Source organism: Moschus berezovskii, chromosome 12, assembly GCF_049115385.1.
Source record: "Moschus berezovskii isolate FMDL1 chromosome 12, NW_MosBer_1.0, whole genome shotgun sequence".
Lineage (NCBI taxonomy): Eukaryota > Metazoa > Chordata > Mammalia > Artiodactyla > Moschidae > Moschus > Moschus berezovskii.
Genome location: NC_142471.1, coordinates 8,121,227 through 8,147,956, shown reverse-complemented (window position 1 = coordinate 8,147,956; position 26,730 = coordinate 8,121,227). Strand labels below are relative to the sequence as shown.

Sequence of the window (26,730 nt, the reverse complement as noted above, 5' to 3'; positions counted from 1 at the left end):
ACTTCACTTTCACACACTGCAGAAGGAAATGGCAACCCACTCCAGTGTTCTTGCCTGGAGAATCCCAGGGACGGGGGAGCCTGGTGGGCTTCCGTCTATGGGGTCACACAGAGTTGGACACGACTGAAGTGACTTAGCAGCAGCAGAAATTAACACAACACTGTAAAACAACTATAGTTCAATTTAATAAAAACAATAAATAAATGATAAAAAAAAAATATGGGCAAACCTCTTGAGATGTTGTGTTTGATTCCAGAACATTGCAATAAGGTGAGTACTGCAAGAAAAAAAAGCTGCATGGGAGGTGAGGCTGAATTTTGACAGTTTGATTATCAAAGCGCAACAACAAAAACAAAGTAAGAAAGATAAATATGGGCGGACAGGGCAGTCAGGAGGGAGCCAGCATCTAGATCTAAACTTGCCTGGCAGGTTTGAAGAGCAAAAGGGAAATCAGCCCAGAGCCTCAAATTGGTGGGAAGAATCAAAACAGTTCAGATAATTTGAAGAAAAGTCAATAGGAAGATAAGGGCAGGTGTGGGGAAGCCATGGTTTAGCAGGCTCAGACACACATGGAGTCATGCAGCTAAGAGGTCTAGTCAGTAGGTAGGGCCCTGGTGCGAAGTTCTAGTCCCCAAGGAGAAAAACTAATAAGGTCACTATAGACCACCATTCCTACAAGAAGTTAAAGTAGAAGTCCAAATCTTGATTCCTTGAACTAGAGTGCATGTGGGCTATCCAAACCCAGACACTCACAACTAAGCCTCACAATGAATCTTAAGTTCTTGCTGGGGCTTGGCCTAAGGAGACCACCTTACAGATCACGCTCACAGCTAGGATGTCTGGATAAGAAGAAAGGGGCAATAGTCAACTGGCGAGTAGGAGACCAAGTGGCATAAAAAGCAGAAGTAAGAAAAGGAGACATTAGGAAGTCATCCTCACAGTCCTTTAATATATATAATTAATTTATAAAAGTTTAAAGTTCCTTCACCTGCTCAACTCTACTTGATCTCTAGTAACAATTATTTTCATTCCCATCTCTATGTTGTGCCCACAGGATCTGAGATCATCTGGTATATGGTATCCAAGGTCAGTTAATAACTGGTTCTACATCATGGTTTTTTTTTTTTGGCAGCATCCTGCACCTTGTGAGATTTTAGTTCCCCAATCAGGGATTGAAGCTGGGCCGTGAGCAGTGAAAGCGTGAAGTCCTAACCACTGGACCACCAGAGAATTCCCTGCATTATGTATTTTGATGATCCTGTCTAGTCTCTTAACTCTTCTAGTAATTGTTCCTTTATACCATGACCTTCTGTAAGGAACTAGAAACTGGCTCCTTGTCTTGGTGACCTATGCCTTGGTTTCTTCTCCCTCTGGCCAGTCACCAAATCAGTTCCTGTATCCTGTTGTCACACCTGCTGGATGTTAGTTACTGGTCCACCCTGGACCTCCACAGCCTGTTGCTGTCGTTTCCACCCACTGATTTTAGTACTCTGCAGCTATAAAGAAACAGCTATTCCCTTTTCCAGCTGACATTTCAAGATCTGAAGGCCCCATTATGTTATTACTTTCCCTTTCTCCTCTTCCTGTCCCCACCTTCTAAAACCCATTAACAGGGTAAACATTCCCACCTCCATCCTCACGTGAATTCCAAGATCTCCTCCATAATTCATTTACAGATTCTTTAATATTACAACACCTGTACACTGGAAACTAACACAACATTGTAAACCAATTACGCTACAATAAAAACAAAAACAAAACACCTAAAACTGAAAACCATATTCCAAATGTGATGACTTGTGTGGGTTCAATGGTCTGAACGTCACACCTCTAATAATGTAGCCTAATATTATAGTTCACTTTTTCTCCTTTTCATGGGAAAGACTGCTGCTCGCTATTAAGACCGCAATGAAATAAACTATATCACTTTCTGATCATAAAATTAAAATGTTTAAATTTCACTATTTAATTATTATCTTCCCTGTAATAGGAAATGGCAACCCACTCCAGTATTCTTGGCTGGAAAACCCCATGGACTCCTAGGAGCCTGGAGGACATACTCCACAGGGCTGCAAAGAGTGACTGAGCATACATATATTATTGTATTACCCTAAAAACAGTTCTCAATAGTTTTAAAAGTCCTTCCAAGTCTCACTAATGTATAAACAGAATTTCATTACAATAGAAACAGATATATAATTTCTGTTATATTTCTTTTAACATTCTGCCAACATTTTTCTATACAGCCACAGTAACTTATTTACTCCTGACATGTAGATAACACAATTTAATCGCTTCTCTGTTATGTTTTTATTATTTACTATTCCAAAGAAAACAGCTAAAAGTATCTTTTATTTTAAAACTATTAGTATCCTCTTAAATAATTTCATAGGAAAAACTCTTGAGACAATTATTCCAAGGAAATAAATACACTTAAGATTCTAGAAAGCCACGACCAACTTATTCATCAAAAAAGAAGTACTAACACCGATACCAAGAGAAAATCTACTTGTTTCTCAGGAATTCTCATCAAGAGCTTTCAAATCAGGCCTTCTCCATTCTGTGTTTGTACAACTAATGTTTGAGGTAGGAGTTTAATACATTATATCATTATTATAAATGTAGAACTTTACATACATATATATTAAACATCAAATAATCCAACATATTAACTACCTCTCCTGTGTAGTTTTGTAAAAACGAAGACAAAAAAGAATATAAGACTCCAACCAAAGACAGAAACCCATGGGTAATACTTTTCAGTTACAAGCCTTTCTATTACCCACCTCACATTCAATAATGTCATGAACTTTGTTCAATGTTTCACTGAAATCAAAAGACACTGTCAGTCAGGAGATATAATCCTGTCAATCAAACAGGAGGAATGGGGTAGAAGGCTAAGGCTTCAGTTCAATTCAGTCGCTCAGTCGTTTCCGACTCTTTGAGACCCCATGGACTGTAGCACGCCAGGCTTCCCTGTCCATCAACTCCCGGAGCCTACTCAAATTAACATCCATTGCGTCAGCGATGCCATCCAACTATCTCACCCTCTTTCGTCCCCTTCTCCTGCCTTCAATCTTTCCCAGCATCAGGGTCTATTCCAATGAGTCAGTTCTTCACATCAGGTGGCCAAAGTATTGGAGTTTCAGCTTCAACATCAGTCCTTCCAATGAATATTCAGGACTGATCTCCTTTAGAATGGACTAGTTGGATCTCCTTGCAGTCCAAGGGACTCTCAAGAGTCTTCTCCAACACCCAGTTCAAAAGCATCAATTCTTTGGCGCTCAGCTTTCTTTATAGTCCAACTCTCACATCCATATGTGACTACTGGAAAAACCATAGCTTTGATCAGACGGACTTTTGTTGGTAATGTCTCTGCTTTTTAATATGCTGTCTAGGTTGGTCATAGCTTTTCTTCCAAGGAGTAAGTGTCTTTTAATTTCGTGACTGCAGTCACCATTTGCAGTAATTCTGGAGCCCCCAAAATAAAAGTCTGGCACTGTTTTCATTGTTTCCCCATCTATTTGCCATGAAGTGATGGAACCAGATGCCATGATCTTAGTTTTCTGAATGTTGAGCTTTAAGCCAACTTTTCCATTCTCCTCTTTCACTTTCATCATGAGGCTCTTTAGTTCTTCTTCGCTTTCAGCCATAAGGGAGGGTGGTATCATCTGCACATCTGAGGTTATTGATATTTCTCCCGGCAATCTTGATTCCAGCTTGTGCTTCGTCCAGCCCAGCATTTCACATGATGCACTCTGTATAGAAGCTAAATAAGCAGCGTGACAATATACAGACTTGACATACTCCTTTCCCAATTTGGAACCAGTCTGTTGTTCCAGGTCTGGTTCTAACGCTTCTTGACCTTCATTCAGGTTTCTCAGGAGGCAGGTAAGGTGGTCTGGTATTCCCATATCTTTTAAGAAATTTCCAGAGTTTGTTGTGATCCACACAGTCAAAGGCTTTAGCGTAGTCAATGAAGCAGAAGTAGCTGTTTTTCTAAAATTCTCTTGCTTTTTATATGATCCCAGCGGATGTTGGCAATTTGACCACACGCATGATAAGTGCTTAAATGAAAAAGGCATTAAACTTTTATAGTAATAAGATATCTTGAGACTGAGAAACCACACTCACACAACTTTTATTACTTTTACATGACTACAATTGTTCTATTTTATCATTACTGTTAATCTCTTACCGTGTCTAATTCATAAATAAACGTGAGGGGGAAATACTATAATTAGAGATACTATCTGCAGCTTCAGGAATCCACTGGGGGTTTCGGAACATAACCTCCACAGATAAGGAAGACTATTGTATCTTTCTTTTTTCATATATATATCTAAAAATGTTTAGGATTTGGACCCCTGGCAGTCCAATGGGTAGACCTCTGACCGTCAACTGCTGGGGGCCCAGGTTAAATCCCTGGTTGGGGAACTAAGCCTTCAGGCTAAGTGGCACAGCCAAAAAGTAAAGTTTAGGATTTAAAGTTTTAAAAAAATATATTACTAAAAGCAGCAAAAAGGAAAAAAATGTGTTACTATACCCAAGAAGTTGGTTTTCTTATACTACTTTTTAGTCTAAATTAATTCTAAAATCTTTTAAGTTTTTTCACATGTTGATTTTGAGGTTCTGCTATTTTTCTTAAGAGCTGTGTTAGAGGGTCTAAGTCATTGGTTTAGAACTATCTCTTCCTCTATTTTAGTAATCCCCTTTGCTTTTTTCTATGCATATCTTTTTCATCTAAATTTTGAATAGCTAGTCATTCTCCCTTCCCACTGACAACAGCTTTACTTGTATCTTACAGATACTTCCATACATATTTTATGCACATATAAGCAAATATATTCTTTTCTTTCTTTACACAGATGATAGCATACTATATGTGTGATTCTATTCCTTGTATTTTCATTCAATAATACATCCTAAAGACTTATCCAGAGCCATGTGGAGCATTGAAATTTTTGATAGCTGCATAGGATTTGTATAGATATAACAAGTTGTATTAACTAGTCTTCAAGCTGATGGACATTTAAGTTACTCCCAAGTTTTTGCTACCGCAAACAATACATCAAGGATTAATCCTGTATATTTATCTTTTGCAGCTGTGCAAAAATATCTGTAGGAAACATTCTCAAAATGGGTACTGCCAAGTCAATGGGTATGTGCATTTTTAATTCTGATAAGTAATGACAAATGCCCCTTTCTAGTGGCTGACCCTGTTTACAATTCCATTAGCTGTATATAAGCCTCCATATCATCACAACCTTGCCCTTCACAGAATATTAACACCCTTTTAGTTACCTGTCAGTCTGATAAATGAAATATGTATTTTATTTGCATTTCCTCTTATGAGGAGAACTAAGCATCTATTAATTTTGATCTCCTTTTCTAAGAACTGCATGTTCAGAATCCTTTGTCAATTTCCTATTGGTTTACTGATCTTTTTCTTAATTGGCTTTTAAAATCTAAACTGTTTTCTGCATGGTCTTAATGATGAGATGCTACACAATTCCTCAAATAAAATAATTTGAAAAAAACTGAATGGAGCGACATAAGCAGACATCTGCACACCCAGATGCTCACAGGAGTATTATTCACAACAGCCAAAAGGTGGAAGTACCTCAAATGTCCAGCGATGGAGGAATGGATAAAACAAATACAGTATATACACACACTGGATTACTCAGCCTTAAAATGAAGGAAATTCTACCACATGATACATGAATGAATCTCAGAAAAACAACACTAAGCCAGTCACAAAAGGAAAAATAGCGTTATGATTCCACTTAAGCGAGGTACCGAGGGTAGTCAACTTCAGACAGAAAGCAGAATCTTGGCTACCATATGCTGGGGTGAGAGGGAAATGAGTTGTTCAGTGGTGACAGTTTCAATTTGGCAAAATGAACAGTGTTCTGAAGACAGATGGTACTGATAGCTGACCAATAATATAAACATACTTAACACTACTATACATTTAAAGAAGATGGTAAATTTTATATTGTCTGTATTTTACTAGAATTTTAAATATAATTTAAAATTTAACTCCCAAATTTTAGATTTTACAGAACTTTGATTCAGCTTTGACTGGGACACTGAATCCTGAAAGTATGGTAATTCTCTATTTTTAAAATATACTTTCCTGATACCCAAGAACACAGTTCAATTATACTCAACATTTTGTCTGGAGAGACTCAAAAATAGTAGTTTCTTTTCCCACAACATTCAGGGTCTCCGACTTCACTTGTTTCTTCCTCCTTGTTAATGAGACTTCAAAGGAATCTTTTCTCTCATTTTGTTGTTTCCAAGAACTTCAATGATCAAAAAAAATAAAAAAGGTCTTGTCCTTAGGAAGGAAAGGAGGCAAGAACACTGGAGTGGGTTGCCACCTCCTTCTCCAATGTGAAAAGTGAAAGTGAAGTCCCTCAGTCATGTCTAACTCGTAGCGACCCCATGGACTGCAGCCCACCAGGCTCCTCCGTCCATGGGATTTTCTAGACAAGAGAACTGGAGTGGCTTGCCATTGCCTTCTCCGTCTGGCAGATTTAAAATCGCTGAAATCTCCCAGCACACCTCTACCTTATTTTTGTGCTACTTTTACAATCTAGAGAGCAACAACCTCGCTCTCCTCCTTACCGTCTGATCTATAGATCTCTTCTTTCTCACTCTCCTTCTGTCATTTATGCTTAACACTCTAATGCCAATACTCTTGGCTGCAAACAAGTGTATATATCTTCCTGATATACACTATCAATCTCACAAATCTTATTCTGGATTGTTTTGAACAAAGATATATTTCCATTCAAATAATAAGCCTATTCCAGAAAGTTTTAGTGACATTCACAGTACTGCATATATCTTCCTAGAAAGGACCCTTGAGGCCACAAGTTCAGTTACTGAGCTTTTGCCACAATCTCTCTTCCTAAATAAAGTGTATGCTATTAAAGCTATCTCAAAATAAATGTTACATTCATCACCACTTCGAAATTATAATATTTATTACACCTACCACCAGAGTGTTACTTACTATATTAGTAAAACACACACAGTGAAGGGACTTCTCTGTCAGTCCACTGGTTAAAATTCTGCACTTCCCCTGCAGGTGGCACCAGTTCAGTCCCTGGTTGGGGAACTGAGATCCTACACGCAGCACAGAGAGGCCAAGAACAAAACAAAAAAAAAGAAACTCACATACTATTATACTACCATTTTTAAAGTATTCTGATAACTTTATTTCACAAAAATGATTTCATATGAAATTCTAGGGTTTGTTTTTTTTTTTTCCAGCTCTTTTTAAACATTTTTTTGGCTGTGCTGGGTCTTCCCAGCTGTGTGCAGGCTTTCTCTAGTGGTGGTGAGAGGGAGCTGTTGTCTAGTTGCAGTGCTTGAGCTTATCACTGCAGTGGCTTCTCTTGTTGCAGAGCACAGGTTCTAGAGTTTACAAGCTTCAGTAGTTGTGACACTTGGGTTTAGTTCCCCCATGGCATGTGGAATCTTTCCTGACTAGGGATCAAACCCATGTCCCCTGTACTGGCAGGTGGATTCTTAAGCATTGGACCACAGGTAAATCCTGAAATATTCTTTTTTTCTGTATTTAAAAATATTCTAAGGAGTTCACAGGCTTCATCAGACTGTGAAGAGGTCTTTACCTAAATAATCAATTAAGAAAACTGAAGCATATGAGAGGAACAACAAAGCATATGATTGAAAATAAATTACAGCACTGTACAAAGTACTTTCACTTTCCTAACTGCACAATATTCTTTCAAAATTTTAGCAATTTCTCTAAAAATAACTGCTATCTTTTTCAACTGGAAGAATCTTAACTTGGGAATGGCACCTAATGAAAGAACAAGAGTCACTGCTATGTTGCCAAAATGGTTTTTCCTATTTTCTGCCTCCTTTAGCCCAAACATTTTCCCCTTTTGGAAAGCGTATTTTGTCTAGTGGGCTACCATTCCCCCACTACAGGAGTAGACACACGGCCCAGGACGGCCAGTATGATGACTCTTTACCCCCATTTCTTGGCACACAGCAGTTGGTCCATGTGTGAAGATCCTTGCCCAGGCAGCGCCAATCTTCCAGGAAATGACATTGCAGAACACTAAACAGAAACTTCAATTAAATAACAGATCAGAAAGGAGGAGTTCTCATGCCCTGCAATCTTAGCACAGCCCAACAAGATGAAAGACTCCTTTTCCTGAAAGGCCTCAGCCAATGGAAAACCGCGGACCCTGTTTATTTAGCCCTCCCAGCTTCCCTTTATAAAAGCTTTCTCCTTTCCATGCAGTGCAGGGACTTGCACATGGCCCATCCGAGAGTTGCAATTCCCTGTTGATCCCAAAGAAAACTTATTTGGAGAGAAGTGGCAGTCTACTTGTTCTGAGTCAAAATCGGACCCTTGAAGAGAGGATTCATTTCTCAAAACCTTAAAACAAAAGGACCACTTAAACCTGGACAACTGAGGGACACTTCTGCCACTATGTGGAAAAAACTTGTCTGAAAACAAGGCCAAGCAGAGAAGCAGTTGACCCAGCTACGCTTAAAACCTTTCATTGGTCCAGTTTAATGAACCATGAAATTATTTGTTTTGTTCATATAAGTTTGAGCTGGGATTCTTTGTCCTGCAACTGAAAGAATACTGAAAAATAAGTAAGAATTTAGGTTATATTTGTTCATATTTAATGTTATATGTACATTACATGCAGCCAGTTGGCTGGATAAAAATATTACATGTTAGCTATGGGAGAACTGGACAACTTAACCTCAGTTTCCCCATCTGCAAAATACAGTAATATTAGGAGCACAGGGCTGTTTTAAGAATTAAATGAGTTACTATGTGTAGAAAGGTTCAACACATAGTAAATGTATTAGTCAATTAAGATCATAAATCAGATTCTATTCAGTCATGTCCAATTCTTTGTGACCCCATGGACTGTAGCCCACCAGGTTCCTCTGACCATTGGATTTCCCAGGCAAGAATATTAGAATGGGTTGCCATTTCCTTCTCCATAGATAGAGAAAAATATTCCACAAATCAAAAGAAATATAAGTTCAAAATAACAGAAGCTGAGGCTGGAGACAAGATGGCAGAGTAGAAGTACTTGAGCTCAACTCCTTTCACGAAAACACCAAAATCACAACTAACGGCTGATTGACAAAAAAGAATTGACCCTACCAAAAAAGATATTCTATACCCGAAGACAATGAGATTGCAGGAGGGGCACTTTTGCAATACAGGCAAAATCCCTTCCTCCTGGGTGGGCAACTCACAAGCTGGAAAGTAATTACATCCCAGAGATTCTCTCATAGGAGTGAGAGTTCTGAGTCCCACATCAAGCTCCCCACCCTGGGGAGTCCGGCATCAAGAGGAGTCCCCATAGAATCTAGCTTTGAAGGCCAGAGAGGTGTCAGTGCAGGAGCTCCATAGCACTGGGAGAAACACAGGTTCCACTCTTGGAGCACACACACAAGTTTTCATGTGTACTGGGACCCAGGGCAAAGCACCAACTCCACAGAAGCCTTGGCTAGACCTACCTGCGGGTCTCAGAAGGTCTCCTGGAGAGCAGGGGTTGGCAGGAACTCACCTTGGGGGCAAAAACACTGATTGCAGGTGCCCCAAGGAATACTCAACAGTGTGAACTCTCCCAGAGATCACCGTTGTGGCTGCAAGACCCAGGCTCCACTGCTGGGATACCTCAGGACAACCAACCAAAAAAGTAGGGTGCAGTCCCACCCATCAGCAGACAGGTTGCCGAGTCATCCAAAGACAACAGTCACCTATAAATACTGAGATGGCCCTACCCACCAGAGGGACAAGACCCAGCTCCACCCACCTGTGGGCTAGAACCAGTCCCTCCCACCAGGAGGACTGCACAAGCACCAATATAAACTTCACCCACCAGGAGGCAGACATCAAAACCAAGAAAAATTACAGTCCTGCAGCCTGAGGGGCGGAGGCCACACAGAGAAAGTTAAGACAAAATGAGACATCATCAGAGAAATAAATTCTAGAGGAAGCAACAAGGTAAAACCTGAGAAGAACTAAGCAAAGTGGAGACAGGCAATCTACCTGAAAAGGAATTCAAAGCGATGATAGTAAAGATGGTTCAAGATCCCAGGAAAAGACTAGGGCCACAGACTAAGAGGATACAACAAACGTTTAATAAAGAGCTAGAAGATTTAAAGATCAAACTGAGATGAACAACACAGTAACTGCAATGAAAAGGGCACTGAAAGGAATAAACAGAATAAATGAGACAGAAGAACAAGTAAGTGAGCTGGAAGACAGAGACCGATGGAAATCACTGCTGTGGAACAGAATAAAGAATGAAGGAAAAGTGAGGACAGTCTAGGAGGCCTCTGCTGCTGCTGCTAAGGCGCTTCAGTCGTGTCCGACTCTGTGCGACCCCATGGACAGCAGCCCACCAGGCTTCCCGTCCCTGCGATTCTCCAGGCAAGAACACTGGAGTGGGTTGCCATTTCCTTCTCCAATGCATGAAAGTGAAGTCGTTCAGTCACGTCCAACTCTTCGAGACCCCATGGACTGCAGCCTACCAGGCTCCTCCGTCCATGGGATTTTCCAGGCAAGAGTACTGGAGTGGGGTGCCATCGCCTTCTCCGAGGAGACCTCTGGGACAGCAAATAAATGCACCAACATCTGCAGCATAGAAGTCCTAGAAGAAGCTTTGCACAGTGGCAGTGTCGTAGCCAATGAGGTTTATCCGAGGTGTGATTATTGCTAATAGAAGTCCTAGAAGGAGGAGAGAGAGAAAAGGTCTGGGAAAATAACTGAAGAGATAATAGCAAAAACTTTAATAACATGGAAAAAGAAACACTCAAATCCAGGAAGTGCAGAGTCCCAAATAGGATTAACTCAAGGAGGAACACACTGAGACACATGTTAATCAAACTGACAAAAAGAAAATATTGAAAGCAACAAAAACATACAAGGGAATCCCCATTGGGTAATAGCTGATTTTTTAGCAGAAACTCTGCAGGCCAGAAGGGACTGGCACAATACATTTAAAGTAATGAAAAGGAAAAACCTACAATCAACAATACTTTTACCCAGCAAGGCTCTTATTAAGGTTTGCCAGAGAAATCAAAAACTTCAGACACAAGCAAAAAGAAAAAACAAAAGCTAACTGAATTCAGTACGACAAAACCAATTTTACAACAAATGCTAAAGAACTTTTCCATATGGAAAAGAAAATGCTACAATTAGAAACAGAAAAATATAAAATGAGGAAGTTCACTGGTAAAGGCAAATATACAGTAAAGGTAGGAAAACATTCACACATAAATATGGAATCAAGATCACCAATCATAAGAAGAGAAGACTTCAAATGCAGAATATTGAGAACACATTTGAAATTAAGTGACCAGCAACTTAATATGTGAACCATGAACTTCCAGATGTTCAAGCTGGTTTGAGAAGAGGCAGAAGAACCACAGATCAAATTGCCAAAATCCACTGGATCATCGAAAAAGCAAGAGAGTTCCAGAAAAACATCTATTTCTGCTTCATTGACTATGCCAAAGCCTTTGACTGTGTCGATCACAATAAACTGTGGAAAATTCTTAAAGAGATGGGAATACCAGACCACCTGACCTGCCTCTTGAGAAACCTGTATGCAGGTCAGGAAGCAACAGTTAGAACTGGACTTGGAACAACAGACTGGTTCCAAATAGGAAAAGGAGTATGTCAAGGCTGTATATTGTCACCCTGCTTATTTAACTTATATGCTGAGTACATCGTGAGAAACGTTGGGCTAGAAGCAGCACAAGCTGGAATCAAGATTGCCGGGAGAAATATCAATAACCTCAGATATGCAGATGATACCACCCTTATGGCAGAAAGTGAAGAGGAACTAAAAAGCCTCTTGAGGAAAGTGAAAGAGGAGAGTGAAAAAGTTGGCTTAAAGCTCAACATTCAGAAAACAAAGATCATGGCATCTGGTCCCATCACTACATGGGAAATAGATGGGGAAACAGCGGAAGCAGTGTCAGACTTTATTTTTTTGGGCTCCAAAATCACTGCAGATGCTGATTGCAGCCATGAAATTAAAAGACGCTTATTCCTTGGAAGGAAAGTTATGACCAACCTAGATAGCATATTAAAAAGCAGAGATATTCCTTTGCGAACAAAGGTCCGTCTAGTCAAGGCTATGGTTTTACCAGTGGTCATGTATGGATGTGAGAGTTGGACTGTGAAGAAAGCTGATTGCCGAAGAATTGATGCTTTTGAACTGTGGTGCTGGAGAAGACTCTTGAGAGTCCCTTGGACTGCAAGGAGATGCAACCAGTCCATTCTAAAGGAGATCAGTCCTGGGTGTTCATTGGAAGGACTGATGCTAAGGCCGAAACTCCAATACTTTGGTCACCTCATGTGAAGAGTTGACTCACTGGAAAAGAGTCTGATGCTGGGAGGAATTGGGGGCAGGAGAAGGGCACGACAGAGGATGAGATGGTTGGATGTCATCACCGACTCAATGGACAGGAGTTTGGGTGGGCTCTGGGAGTTGGTGTTGGACAGGGAGGCCTGGCATGATGCAGCTCATTGGGTTGCAAAGAGTTGGACACAACTGAGCGACTGGACTGAACTGAATATCTATCCTTTTGAAACTCTTTCAAAAGCTTGCAGAGGAAGGAATACCCCCAAATTCATTATATTAGGCCACCACCACCGATGCAGAAACCAGACAAAGATACCACAAAAAAAAAGAAAATTACAAGCCAATATCACTGATGAAAATAGATGCAAAAATCCTCAACAAAATACCAGCAAACTGAACCCAACAATGCATTAAATAGATCACACACTAGATTATTAATTGAGATTTATTCCTGGGATGAAGGATTTTTCAATATCTGCAAATCAATCAGGGTGATACACCACATTAACAAATTGAGGAACAAAAACCATATGATCATCTCAGCAGATACAGAAAATGCTTGTGATAAAATTCAACACTTATTCATTCACGATAAAAACTCTTCAGAAAGCGGATATAGAGGGAACTTATATCAACATGATAAAAGTCATATATGCCAAGCCCATGGCTAACATCATATGCAATGGTGAAAAGCAGAAAGCCTTTCCTCTAAGATCAGGAACAAGACAAGGATATCCACTCTTTCCGCTTTTATTCAACATACTTTTGAAGTCCTAGCCACAGCAATCAGAGAAGAAAAAGTAAAAAAATGAAAGGAGCACAAATTGGAAAAGTAAAAATGTGACTGTAGATGACATCAGTTCAGTTCAGTCACTCAGTCATGTCCAACTCTTACTATACATATGAAATCATAAAAGTGCTACCAGAAAACTACTGAGCTAATTAATGAATTTGGTTAAGTTGCAGGATACAAAATTAATACACAGAAGGGCTTCTCTGGCAGTCCAGTGGTTAAGACTCTGTGCTTCCACTGCCAGAGGCATGGGTTTAATTCCTGGGTGAGGAAGCTACGATCACATATGCTGTGTAGCACATCCAAAAAACACAAACAAACATACAAAAAAGTCTAAATTAATACACAAAAGTCTGTTGCATTCTATACACTAGTGAAAGAGAAATTAAGGAAATAATCCCATTTATCATGACATCAAAAGAATAAAGTATCTAGGAATAAAACTACTGAAGGAGGCAAAAGACCTGTATTGTGAAAACTATATGATGATGATGAAAGGAAATGAAGATGGTGGGGGGCGGGGGTGGTAGAAAAAGAAAAAATTGAAGATGACAGAAAAATATACCATATTCTTGTACTGAAGAATCAATTCAGTTAAAATGACTATACTACCCAAGGCAATCTTCACACTCAATGCAATCCCCATCAAATTACCAATGGCATCTTTCACAGAACTAGAACAAAAACTTGAAATCTGTATGGAAACACAGAAGACCAGTAATGGCTAAAATGATCCTGAGAAAGAAAAACAAAGGTGGAAGAATCAGGCTCCCTGACTTTAGAAAATGCTATAGCAATTAAAAGAGTATGGATGGCACTGGCATAAAAACAGCAATACAGAACCACAGACCTGGACAGAAAGTCCAGTAACAGAGGTTTCCCTGACGGCTCAGTGGGGAAGAACCCACCTGCCAATGCAGGGTTTGATCCTTGGTCTAGGAAGACCCCACATGCTGCAGTACAACTTAGTCCATGCATCACAGCAACTTGGCCTGCGCACCACCACGGAGGCCATTGCAGTGAGAAGCCTATGCACCGCGACCCGAGAGGAGCCCGTCACAGCTAAAGAAAAGCCTGCTCAGCAACAGAGACTCAGCGGAGCCAAAAATAATTTTTAAAAAATACTTAAAAGCTTTTGCAGAGCAAAAGAAATCATAAACAAAACGAAAAGACAACCCACAAAATGGAAGAAAATATTTGCAAATGAGACAACTGACAAGGGATTAATCTCCAAAATATACAAACAGTTCATGTGGCTCTATGTATTAAAAAAAAAAAGTCCAATCAAAAAATTGGCAGAAGATCTACATAGACATTTCTCCAAAGACACACATATGGCCAAAAAGCACATGAAAAGAGGCTCAACGTCTCTAATTATTAGAGAAATGCAAATCAAAATTATGAGGTATCACCTCACAGCTATCAGCATGGCCATCAAAAAGGGACTTCCCAGGTGGTCCAGTGGTTAAGAATGGGGCTGACAATGCAGGTGACATGGGTTTGATCCCTTGTCTGGGAAGATCCACATGCAGGAGATCAACCAAGTCCATGTGCCACAACTACTAAGCCCATGTGCTGCAACTAATGAAGCCCACACACCCTAGAGGCCATGCTCTGCAACAAGAAAAGCCACCACATGAGGTCCATGCACTGCAGCCAGAGAAAGCCCACAGGCAGCAACAAAGACTCAGCACAGCCACAAATAAATACATACATATATATTTTCAAAGTCTACAAACAATAAATGCTAGAGAGGGTGTGGAGAAAAGGGAACATCCCTACACTGTTGTTGGGAATGTAAATTGGTACAACAATTATAGATAACAGTATGGAGTTTCCTTTAAAAAACTAAAAATAGGCCTATCGTATGATCCAGCAATCCCACTCCTGGAATATCTGGCTGTCCTCAGTCATGTCTGACTCTTTGCGACCCTATGGACTATAGCCCACCAGGCTCCTCTGTCCATGTGCTTTCCCAAGCGAGAATACTGGAATGGGTTGTCATTTCCTCCTCCAGGGGGCGTTCCCGATCCAGGGATTGAACCTGTGTCTCCTGCGTCTCCTGCACTGGCAGGCAGATTCTTCACCACTGAGCCGCCTGGGAAGCCCATGCATATGGAGAAAACTATAATTTGAAAAGATATATGTACACAATGTTCATAGCAGCACTCAGTTCAGTTCAGTTCAGTCGCTCAGTCGTGTCCGACTCTCCGCAACCCCATGAATCACAGCATGCCAGGCCTCCCTGTCCATCACCAACTCCCGGAGTTCACTCAAACTCGTGTCCATCGAGTCGGTGATGCCATCCAGCCATCTCATTCTCTGTCGTCCCCTTCTCCTCCTGCCCTCAATCCTTCCCAGCATCAGACTCTTTTCCAGTGAGTCAACTCGTCACATGAGGTGGCCAAAGTATTGGAGTTTCGGCCTTAGCATCAGTCCTTCCAATGAACACCCAGGACTGATCTCCTTTAGAATGGACTGGTTGGATCTCCTTGCAGTACATTTCAGTTGCTCAGTGGTGTCCAACTCTTTGCGACCCCGTGGACTGCAGCATGCCAGGCTTCCCTGTTCATCACCAACTCCCAGAGCTTGCTCAAACTCACGGCCATTAAGTTGGTGATGCCGTCCAACCACTTCAATCAAGACATGGAAGCAACCTAAATGACCACTGACAGAGGAATGGATAAATAGGATGTGGTACATATAGGTAATGGAATATCATTCAGCCATAAAAAAGGATGAAACAATGCCACTTGCAGCAACATGGATGAACCTATATATCATCATGCTAAGTGAACTAAGTCCTATGTGGAATCTAAAAGTAAAATGATACAAATGAACTTAAAATTTACAAAACAAAAACAGAACTCCAGAATAAACTTATGGTTACCAGAGGGGAAAGGAAGGGGGGCGAGAGAAAGAAGAATCTGAAAAAAGATGTATGTATAACTGAATCAGGTGCTATACACCTGAAACTAACACAACACTGTAAATCAACTAAACTCTTATATAAAACAAAAATTTAATTAACAGAAGAGTAACAGTAGCTGACATGGGGAAGTCTAACCCCAGGGAGCCTATTCCACCAGTAGGCACTGATTCAGTTACCACATCTCCTACCTTGTTTAGCCAACAAGGGATCCAAAAAGATGTTAATGCCCAACAGAAAAAGTGAAAACACTGGCACTTTGTGAATTAATTTTAGAAAAAAGCTTTTCAATATGTATTGTTATCTTTCTAAACGTATTTTGCTTTATCTTTCCTGCTATTTGTTCAAAATTATACTAAAATAATTTAGCATGAGGTCTGAAGTATCATTCACACACTGACATTTATCAAGTAGAAAACAACATCAAGAGGAAACATGCTTCCCGGAGATTCAGAGGCTCTAGGTAGCAATCCTGACTCAGGCACTTACAAGCTATGAATTCTGACACTCATTAACCTTTCTGTCACCAAGATTATAAGCAAGTAGAAGACAGTCTTTTGTAAGGAACTTAAGAGTTTAATTAGGAGAGATAATTTACAACAAACAATTAAGACCTAGAATTAGTAATGTAAGGATCAAATTCAGTAACTGAGAAGCAGCAGGAGGGTTAAGAGTGAGGCAGATTCCATGTGGAAACCATTCTGATTAAGCTGATGGAAATATGCTGCAGAAATTAAGAGAACAAGCTTTCCAGGTCGTGAACGTGAAACCTAACAGGGTTTCACTGACTGGAGATTCAGGTGGGATACAGAAAGTGGGAATACACCACCTTTGAATAGTATGGGCAAAAATGACCACCTAAAATGTAACAACTTCTGAGTTTTAATAGCCCAATTTTAAAGAAACCCACCCGTGGTCCTTTTTAAAAAGAAATTTAATTGTTGTAAAATACACATGCCATAAAATTTATTACCTTAGCCATTTTTAAGTGCACAGTTCAGTGGCATAACATAAATTCACCCACCGCTGTGCAACCAATCACCAAAATTTTTTTGTCTTACAAAACTGAAAACCTATATCCATTAAACAACTCCCATAACCTCCTCTCCCCAGCTCCCACCTTCCACGTCTATGAACTTGCCTACTCTAAATATGTCACAGAAGTCAAAGCATACAGTTGTCTTTTGGTGACCAGCTTACTTCACTTAGCATAATGTGCTGCTGTCCTCTATGTACCTCATACCTGATGTCAAAGACCATGTCAAAGTTCTACTACATCCTCACAGTATTTCTTAGCCCTCACACACTGAATTGTCTCACAACATTTTAAGTAGTGCCTCCAAAAAGCTTTAAGTTTTCTGAAGAGGCTATAGACATGTTTTCTCTCTCAAACACCAATGACTTACATCCACACCAAACCTACAAATTTTATGACACAGCGATACAACCATATGAAACAGAACTAATAAAATCAATGAACCAGGTTGTGCCTTTTCTCCACATACTTTCAAATACCACCAAATCGTCCCATATAACTCTTCCACAAATTCATTCCACCTGCTCCTGCTGTTGCTGCTGCTAAGTCGCTTCAGTCGTGTCCGACTCTGTGCGACCCCATAGATGGAAGCCCACCAGGCTCCCCGTCCCTGGGATTCTCCAGGCAAGAACACTGGAGTGGGTTGCCATTTCCTTCTCCAATGCATGAAAGTGAAAAGTGAAAGGGAGGTTGCTCAGTCGTGTCGGACTCTTAGCGACCCCATGGACTGCAGCCTACAAGGCTCCTCCGCCCATGGGATTTTCCAGGCGAGAGTACTGGAGTGGGTTGCCATTGCCTTCTCCACCACCTGCTCCTAGTAAACAGCAAACTTAAAATTTCCTTTCTGGTAGTCTCTACCTACTTTCTGGGCAATATTCATTTCATAATAATATCTACCATATTTTCTAGTGGACTCTTTTGCACATTTCAGAGCAAAAAGGTAAGGGAGGAAAAGTATTGTATATTTAAAAACAAAACTTTGAGTGCTAAGTATACAGTAAATATTTTATTAATGTATATGACAAATTTACTTTGTAATAAACCAAAAAGGAAAAAAATGAATACCACCAGAAAATAGTAACAACTACTAGTTTTATTGAACATTTACATCTTACAAAAATAAATACTGAGATGATCCAGGAAGCCTGTTAAAAAACCAGTAACTTACAGGTAAAAGCAATACTGTTTTGCAAAGTTTTCTGATTAGCTTCAATTATGCACAGTAAAATTAAAACTAACTACATTAATTTTAAACCACAATAAAATTAAAATTAACCACTATAAGAACAGAAATAAAGTATACAGAATAAGGTATCTTCAAACAAGTAGAAGGAAAAAGAGAAGATAAAACAAAACCTCAATTCAAAAAAAGGCAAGGAAAGAGAAAGAAAAAGGGCAGAAAGTACAAATTATAAATGGCAAAAAAAGGTTTTTCAATAATTATAGAGAGCCCACTAAAAGCCAGGTATTGTTTTAAGCACAAGGGATACAGCTGTAAACAAAATACAGAAAAATACCAGCGCTCATAAATAAGCTTCTATGGTAGTGGGGTAAACACTGCTGAGCCAGAGAAACGAACCAATCCCACAGCAGGTTATAAGGTGATATGCAGGAGGAGGATGAGTACAATAGAAATGTAAGGGAAGGCTATGCCAGGGAAGTCCTCACTGAAAAGGTAAAGTTAAAAAAATATGAAGGAGGTAAGGGATTAAACCGTGTGGACATTCAGACAAAGGTACTCCAAGTGTGACTATCCTGAGGTTAGGATGTGCCTGAGGCACCAGAGCAAACCGGGAGAGGCGCTGGAGACTAGATCAGAGGTACAGCAAGGGCGGGATCAGAAATCACCTTCAGGATCACTCTAAAGAATCTGGCTTTCAATCTGAGTGAAATGGGAAGTCCGTGAAGAATTTTGTGAAGGACATATTCTGATTTTTTTTTTTAGGAAGAATCACTCTAGATGTGATGGAAAGGTTGAAATAAGAAAAAGCTGACTGGTTAGGTGTCTACTGCAGAAATCCAGGTGAAAGATAACTGCCAATTTCGATAAGTGGAAGTGGTGAGATGGGCTTGGGCCTCTGGATAGATTCTGAAGGCTGAGTTCTTGGATTTGCTGCCGACAGATTACATGTGTGTGAGAAAGAGATGAGTCAAGAATGACTCAAAAGGTTGTGGCTTGAACAAATACCTCAGGAATGACTCTGAATAGAAGTACAATAAGGCTGCCAGTCAAAAGGCACAGGCTGTCCACTTAGATTAAAAAAAAAAAAAAAAAACCCAGCAATATGCTATTTATAAAACTATACAAAAAGGTTAAAACTAAAAAAGATGAAAAAAGCTGAGACAAATAACAACAGTCCTCATGGTTATATTAACGCGAGACAAAAGAGAAGTCTGTAATCTTAATCTGTCTACTCTAACAGTTTGGCATTTGTGAGTCCTGTTTTCACAACGGGACTGTAGTTTCTTTAGGGACAGGGATACCACACCCTCATTTGGATCCACCCACAACCTAGAACAGTCCTCTTGTCAGTAGTGAATACTAGGTAAAACTTGTAAATACGTTCTCCACCCACTTAACATCATAAATGTTAAAGGATTTAAAAGGTCAGAGTTGGTTCTCCAACCTGACATCAAGTCGTGGGTCGCCTGTACCATTTTCACCTATTTCCAAATGACAAGTCAATAGGTTTTTCGGTGAAGTGCAGTGCAGTGTGCCCCGCTTGCCCGCAGCTGGCCCAGGCCCGAGACCCCGCCCGCCCCCGCGAATGCAGGGGGATTCGGTCAAAGACTAAGTGCAGATAGATTTGGTCAAAGCCTCAAGAAGCAGACCACGCCCGGCAATCTGGGAAGTTTCTAAGAAAGGGAAAAAAGACCGAGAGCCCTGCAGGGTTGCACTGGTCACGAGCCAGCTAGCAACGCATGGTTCCTCCATTACCCAGACTCACCCCAAGATCACCTGCCTGCAGCCTGCCAGGGTGGTCTGAGCGACAGCCCCGGGCACGCGCTTTGCCCCACGGCAGCTTCCGGCTCTGGTCGGAAGTGCTCTTTTAGGAAGACAGGAAGTCCCGCCCTCGAGGGCGGGAGCTGCGGCAGCGGAATCTCAGAGATGAATATCAACTCAAGAAAGAACGCGCTCGTTCCAGTTTTCTAGTTATCACGGAAGCGAGTTACAAGTTCCGTAAGAGATGTTCTATGTTCGTGGAGAATTTACCACGTAGGAAGCCTGTGGTGGTCAGAGAAAAGAAACTAGTGTTGATGCCGCAAACGCTAGGGGAAAAAAATTTAACGTGCTGAATCGTAAGACAGAATGAAAGTAAACGCAGTACTAGAAAAAGGAAATTCCATAGACATGTTAATTTCAAACAGTTTTCTCATATCTCAAGAGTTTTGAAGATTAAATGCTGCTGCTGCTGCTGCTGCTAAGTCGCTTCAGTCATGTCCGACTCTGCAACCCCATAGATGGCAGCCCACCAGGCTCCTCCGGCCATGGGATTTTTCAGGCAAGAGTACTGGAAATGGGGTGCCATTGCCTTCTCCGGAAGATCAAATGAGATGACAGATAAATAAACGTTTCCCTGTCGCGGACTCTGGTACATGATTAAAACGTTTCATGTCCATAGTATAGTATATTGCTTTTAAAAGGCCTTTATTCCAACCAAAGAGAAACTGAATAACACTTAAGGGAGGTAGCCTTCAATCTGAATGTCAAAATTAAACAGAATTTCAACACATAGAGATGCCCCTTATGAAGCTGTAAAAACTGCTTTTGTTGATTAACGAAAGGACATAGGCTAAGAAACCTTGTTCCAAAAACAAACTTTCGGAAGCTTTGTTGTGTGAAATCATATCAGTAATCATGGAATATCGTATGTCTGCCTGGCAAAGCTGAGTCCTGGGGATCATTCTGACACTTTGCCAACCCAGGCATACTGCTTCAAATAAGGTATTTTCAAATGTAACATTCCACATTTAACTTTAAATAGTTTTTGAGAACACATGACCTTGGAGTCAACTTCATAGCTCAGGCTTGAGCCTGCTTAATTCTTCTCTACACTCCACCAAATTCTATGCTATGTCTGCTTCTTCCTGTTTTCCCCCCTCCACTTTTTTTGAGCTAAACACCAATTCCTCTGGTGTGTGGTTTTCCTCATTTCAGCAACTTAATAAATTTTGTTAGACTACAGGTTTGACACAGATGGCTTTATCAGATAGGCTTTATCACTGTTTATTTTGATTAAGCCTCCTGCACTCAGGAAGGTCGGAGGATACTATTGACCCCAATTTAAACAAAAACGGAAGCAGAATAAAGATAAGTTATTTACTGACATTCATTTGTGTCCTGAGAAGAGCTGTGCCCTTTTTTAACTTGTGAGTTTTAAGTTATCTTTTGGTAGAGAATGACCACAGTTTTTGAAAATTATTGGCATCCACCAAATTCAAACCAGCCCCATGGATATAGAAGCACGCATATTCCTTTTCTTTGTAAAATATTTCCTGTCTCCACTGAGGTGTGACAATAGTTGCCTGGTTTTGCCTAGAATGAAAGAATGACACTTCTCTGCCTTCAGTCCCTTTCTCTAGACTGTGATCCTGTACACTGCTCCCTCAACCATGTTATCTTTTTGAAATGTTTTCTCTGCTAAATTTTCCCCTGAAAGAGATCTCTACATTCTGTCTCTCATTCCTCACCCTCCTCTCACTTTAATCCTTTTTAGCCTGGCCTTCTGGCTTCTCTTTTCCCTCCAGGTCTTCCACAGTTATCTTTCAAATATCAACACTAACTTCAGGTCATCAAGGTGATTTTTTAGTCCTCATATCCCTTGATTTCTCAATAGAATAGGTTGATAGGGTTACTTACCCACCTTTGCTGTAGAAATAATGTTTAAAGTACTGTATCAAAAAAGCACAAACTTAAAATATAAAATCTTTGCAATGCAATTCATTTTGAGTGTCGTCATTCATGCATCAAGTCAATAAGTGCCAGTTCTGCACCAAACACTATTTTTAGACACTAGAGGGCTAGCAGAGAAAAAGAGATGCAATGTTCCAGTCCTGGAAAAAAATGTATGTCTTAATGGTATGAGGCAGATGACACATAAATAAAAAGAATATGACAATTTCAGATTGTGTGAGGTGCAATTTAAAAAAATAGATGGTTCAGTGATAATGTTAGCAACTGAAAGTAGGAAAGTAAGGGGAGGATAACTTTCAAGGTGACATTTGAACTGACAACTGCAAGATAAGAAGGATTGAACAAGGTAAAAAAAGAAAAAAACTGGAAGAAGATCCTTCTATTTCTATAGGATAACAGGAGTGGGAGGCAGGGTTGAGGGAGGGTTAAGAGGGTCATTCATGGGGAATTTCCTTGTGGTCAACGGTTAGGACTCGGTGCTTTCACTGCCGGGGCCTGGGTTACATCTTGTGATGGAGAACTAAGATCGTGCAAGCTGCATGGCCAAAAAAAAGGGGGAGTCACTTATGAGCTATTGTAGTCATTTCATCTAGGACATAAAAGGAAATGGTGGCTTAAGTCAGAAGAGTTGAAGCAGACTGGAAGACTGTGGAATCACAGCTACTGAGAAGTCATATAAGATGAGAAGATAGAACTATTCACTAGATTTCACAAAATAAATGTCAGTGTCCTTGACAAGAGCAATTTTGGTAGAGTAGTGGCCTCAGAAGCCAGACGGCAGTGGAAAGGAGGTTGAGGGAGCACAGTTCAATGACTTTTCAAAGAAGAGACCTTCTATTTGTCTACTGATTGAACATTTGTCAGTTAATATCCTATTGGGTATCTCTACTGCATTATATCAGTACTTTTCGTGGTTCACTTCTTGAAACCACATAGTTTCTTTCCAGTGGTTATTTTTTCCTTTTTCTTTTCTTTGTTGATGTTGTTCCTGTTGTTGACAGGGAGTGAAAAGTCACTTTGGAAATCTGATGACAGCTATCCACATACGTGCAAATTTTGTATATAATTTCAGGGAGTTAATTAATCCTTTGAAAATTGTTAATGGGCCCCAGAGAAGGCCATGAAGTGCAGAGTAAGAATGTCAACTAGCTGTTCTCTTCTTCCTTCGTGGTTTCCTCATTTCATTAACTGCTCCTCCTTGATAACTGTCGTTATGGTACATACTCTCTCTGTGACTACATCTACTTTCTTGACTTTTTTATTGGAACCATGATACCTATTTTAATTTCAAAAAAAATTACTGAACTAATGTTGATTTACAATGTTAATTTCTGTGTACATCAAAGTGATTCAGTTCTACACACACACACACATATATATATATATATATTCTTTTTCATATTCTTTCCCATTACGGTTCATCACAGGATATTGAACATAGTTCCCTGTGCTATACAATAGGACTTTGTTGTTTATCAATTCTACATATGATAGTTTGCATCTGCTAATCCCAAACTCCCCATGCAGTCCTCTACCAGCTTCCCTTCTCCTTGACAACCACAAGTCTGTTCAGTCTGTGAATCTGTTTCTATGCTGCAGACAAGTTCATTTGTGTCATTTTAGATTCCACATATGTGATGTCATACAGAATTTATCTTTCTCTTTCTGACTTACTTCACTTAGTATGATATAGACCCATCCATGTTGCTGTAATAAATGGTCCATTCTTTTTTATGACTGAGTAGTGTTCCAATGCGGAGAAGGCAATGGCAAGCCACTCCAGTACTCTTGCCTGGAAAATCCCATAGATGGAGGAGCCTGGTGGGCTGCAGTCCATGGGGTCGCTAAGGGTCGGACACGACTGAGCGACTTCACTTTCACTTTTCACTTTCACACATTGGAGAAGGAAATGGCAACCCACTCCAGTGTTCTTGCCTGGAGAATCCCAGGGACGGGGGAGCCTGGTGGGCTTCCGTCTATGGGGTCACACAGAGTCGGACACAACTGAAGTGACTTAGCAGCAGCAGCAGTGTTCCAATGTGTATATATACCACATTTTCTATACCCATTCATCTGTTGATTGATTCACACTTAGGTGCTTCCATGTCTTGGCTATTGAAAACAGTGCTGCTATGAACACTGGGTGAATGTATCTTTTTTTCTTTTTGTGGCCTTGCCACAAGCCTTGTGGGATCTTAGTTCCCTGACCAGCGGTTGAACCATGCTATGGCAATGAAAGTGCCAAGTACTAATCACTGTATGCCAGGAAATTCCAAACATTTAGTTTTTGAGGAAACTCTCTACTGTTTTGCATATTGGCTACACCAATTTACAATCCCACTAACAGCAGATGAGTTCCCCTTTCTCCACAGCTTCTCTAGCACCTATTATTTGGAGATTTTAATGATGGCCATTCTGCCCAGAGTAAGGTACCTCACTGTAGTTTTGATTTGCATGTCCCTAATAATTTTCACTGCAGATGCTGATTGCAGCCATGAAATTAAAAGATGCTTACTCCTTGGAAGGAAAGTTATGACCAACCTTGATAATATATTAAAAAGCAGAGACATTACTTTCTCAACAAAGATCTGTCTAGTCAAGACTATGGTTTTTCCCGTGGTCATGTATGGATGTGAGAGTTGGACTGTGAAGAAAGCTGATCGCCGAAGAATTGATGCTTTTGAATTGTGGTGTTGGAGAAGACTCTTGAGAGTCCCTTGGACTGCAAGGAGATCCAACCAGTCCATTCTAAGGGAGATCGATCCTGGGTGTTCATTGGAAGGACTGATGCTAAAGCTGAAACTGCAATACTTTGGCCACCTCATGCGACGAGTTGACTCACTGGAAAAGACTCTGATGCTGGGAAAGGTTGGGGGCGGGAGGAGAAGGGGACGACCGAGAATGAGATGGCTGGATGGCATCACCGACTCTGTGGACATGAGTTTGAGTGAACTCCGGGAGCTGGTGATGGACAGGGAGACCTGGCATGCTGTGATTCATGGGGTCGCGGAGAGTCGGACACGACTGAGCGACTGAACTGAACTGAATAATTTGCCAAAGCCTTTGACTGTGTGGATCACAATAAACTGTGGAAAATTCTGAAAGAGATGGGAATCCCAGACCACCTGACCTGCCTCTTGAGAAACCTGTATGCAGGTCAGGAAGCAACAGTTAGAACTGGACATGGAACAACAGACTGGTTCCAAATAGGGAAAGGAGTACGTCAAGGTTGTATATTGTCATCCTGCTTATTTAACTTCTATGCAGAGTACATCATGAGGAACGCTGGGCTGGAAGAAGCACCAGCTGGAATCAAGATTGCCGGGAGAAATATCAATAACTTCAGATACGCAGATGACACCACCCTTATGGCAGAAAGTGAAGAGGAACTCAAAGGCCTCTTGATGAAAGTGAAAGAGGAGAGTGAAAAGGTTAGCTTGAAGCTCAACATTCAGAAAACGAAGATCATGGCATCTGGTCCCATCACTTCATGGGAAATAGATGGGGAAACAGTGGAAACAGTGTCAGACTTTATTTTTTGGGGCTCCAAAATCACTGTGGATGCTGATTGTAGCCAGGAAATTAAAAGACGCTTACTCCTTGGAAGGAAAGTTATGACCAACCTAGATAGCATATTAAAAAGCAGAGACATTACTTTGCCAACAAAGGTCCGTCTAGTCAAGGCTATGGTTTTTCCCGTGGTCATGTATGGATGTGAGAGTTGGACTGTGAAAAAAGCTGATCGCCGAAGAATTGATGCTTTTGAACTGTGGTGCTGGAGAAGACTCTTGAGAGTCCCTTGGACTGCAAGGAGATCCAACCAGTCCATTCTAGAGGAGATCAACCCTGGGTTTTCATTGGAAGGACTGATGCTAAAGCTGAAACTGCAATACTTTGGCCACCTCATGCGACGAGTTGACTCACTGGAAAAGACCGATGCTGGGAGGGATTGGGGGTGGGAGGAGACGGGGACGACAGAGAATGAGATGGCTGGATGGCATCACCGACTCTGTGGACATGAGTTTGAGTGAACTCCAGGAGTTGGTGATGGACAGGGAGGCCTGGCGTGCTGTGATTCATGGGGTCGCGGAGAGTCGGACACGACTGAGCGACTGAACTGAACTGAACTGAACTGAATAATTAGCAATGTTTCATGTACCTGCCGGCTATCTATATGCGTGACACCTACTTTAGTACAGAAGCCCCTTGGAGTTGTGGGGTAACTTAGGAGAAAATCAAGATCAGTTAAACCCACTCAATAGCCATAGATTTATTTGACTTCATAGTATCTAACTGGACACATACGAGTTGAGGCTGTAAATAATTGCTCATAAGGACATCCTGAAAAAGATTTATGTAAGAAAAGTGAAATAAAAGGCTAGTACTTTTGCTGTAACATTTTACAATCTTCTTCCATATCTGTCTTCCTCACAGCTCTATCTGTCTAATCTGACGAGGAAGTCAGATTTCCACTGGGAACTTCACAGTGGCAGATGTTTACCATGCAAAGTTCTCTTCAGTCTTCTTCCTTCCTTCCTTCCTTTGGTACCTTCTAATGTGCAGCTTCTCATCCTAGCAAGTAGTTGTGAAGGTTAATTATATATGTCCTCTTGGCTAGGCCATTGTACCCAGATATTTCTTCTAACACCAGTCTCCATG

General features: G+C 40.7%; 1 protein-coding gene and 1 pseudogene across 3 annotated transcripts in view; one reads left to right on the top strand and one right to left on the bottom strand.

Annotated features, from left to right (window-relative positions):
• Positions 1-20,211, bottom strand: part of TBCE (tubulin folding cofactor E) — a 79,750-nt gene extending 59,539 nt beyond the window's left edge. Inside the window, exons 1-2 of one of the 3 annotated variants that reach the window (XM_055425767.2) lie at positions 8,016-8,098; positions 7,028-7,140 (exon numbers count right to left, since the gene is read on the bottom strand). The gene's annotated coding sequence lies outside the window, so the exon portion shown is untranslated. Of the gene's footprint in view, positions 1-7,027; positions 7,141-8,015; positions 8,099-20,104 lie in introns of those variants that run through there. The other 2 variants (XM_055425768.2, XM_055425769.2) reach the window with 2 other exon arrangements.
• On the top strand, positions 10,685-10,753 carry LOC148775927 (U4 spliceosomal RNA; annotated as a pseudogene).
• Positions 20,212-26,730: the final 6,519 nt, after the last annotated feature.